The sequence below is a fragment of the Pecten maximus genome, chromosome 12 (assembly GCF_902652985.1).
Source record: "Pecten maximus chromosome 12, xPecMax1.1, whole genome shotgun sequence".
Lineage (NCBI taxonomy): Eukaryota > Metazoa > Mollusca > Bivalvia > Pectinida > Pectinidae > Pecten > Pecten maximus.
The window spans coordinates 7,912,001-7,913,671 of record NC_047026.1 but is presented as its reverse complement, the minus strand read 5'-3'; positions in this window follow the sequence as shown (position 1 = coordinate 7,913,671).

The window sequence follows — 1,671 nt, the reverse complement described above, 5'->3', positions numbered from 1 at the left end:
GTTATATGAATAAACACGATGTTTTGGAAATATTTATCAAAAGAAATTTATAATATGTTGCGAATTACAATTTCGAGATAGCCTTCTTTTATTTACGACCTTATGTCTTTGATGCTCAAAATGACAACTTTATAAAAATGCATTTTCACTGACATTATGAAATCAGGGTGTCGGAAAGGTGTAAAATTATTTTTCGGAAAAGAAACAAGAGGCCAATGGGCCTTAACGGTCATCTGACAAACACTTACACTTACAGCAGGGACACACCCCTCAATCCAGCATTATTATCATAAATTATTTATCGCAGCCAGTTATGTTTTAGATCAAATTTGGTTTTTATCCATTTAGCTTGTCCAGGAAGAGCAGCATCATAAAGCAAAATTTTAGCCAAGTTCCCATTTTTGGGGCATGCCCCTCTGTCCCAATGGGTCAGACAAGACTCATTTATATCAATTAGGATTGCCTTTCCCCAATGATGTTTCATACTAAATATGGTTCTAATCAATTAAGGCATTAAGGAGGAATTGCATTTTTAAGAAATGTTTAACCTAAGCGCTTCTTTTGCCCCATCTTTTTTTCCCCAGGGGTCAAACCTGTCTCATTAAAAAATATGATTGCCGTCACCTTATGTTTCACATCAAATTAGGTTGTAATCCACCAAAAGGTTAGGGAGGATTAGGATTTAAAAGTAAATATTCACCAAAGTTCCCCTTTTGGGGCCCTGCCCCTCAGGCCCCAGGGGGTCACACTAGCCTCGTTTATATAAAATATGACCACCCTTCCCAAAGGATGTTTCACACCATATTTCGTATTAATCCACCCAAGGGTTAGAGAGAAGTAGGATTTATAGCAAAAATTCACGAAAAGTTCCCCTTTTGGGGACCCGCCCCTCTGGCCCTAGGGGTCAAACCAGCCTCATTTATATAAAATATGATTGTCCTCCCCAAATGATGTTTGACACAATATCTGGTTGAAATCCACTAAAGGGTAAAGGATGAGTAGGATTTTATAGCAAATATCCACCAAAGTTCCCTTTTTTGGGCCCGTCACTCTGGCCCCAGGGCTCACACCAGCCTCATTTATATAAAATATGACCACCCTCCCCCAATGATGTTTCACACCAAATTTAGTTGTTATCCACCAAAGGGTAAAGGAGGAGTAGGATTTTATAGCAAATATCCACCAAAGTTCCCTATTTGGGGCCCGGCCCCTCTGGCCCCAGGGCTCACATCAGCCTCGATTATATAAAATATGATTGTCCTCCTCCAACGATGTTCCACACCAAATTTTGTAATAATCTATTTTTGGGTTTGGGGGGGAGTAGTATTTTAAAGCAAAATTTCATCAAAGTTGCCCTTTTGGGGCCCCGCACCTCTGGCCCCAGGGGTCACACTAGCCTCATTTATATAAAATATGACCGCCCTCCCCAAATGATGTTTCACAACATATCTAGTTGAAATCCACTAAAGGGTTAAGGAGGAGTAGGATTTTATAGCAAAATTTCATCAAAGTTCCCCTTTGGGGCCCGGCCCCTCAGGCCCTACGGGTCACACCAGCCTCATTTATATAAAATATGACTGCCCTCCCCAAATGATGTTTCACAACATATCTGGTTGAAATCCACTAAAGGGTTAAGGAGGAGTAGTATTTTATAGCAAAATTTCATCAAAG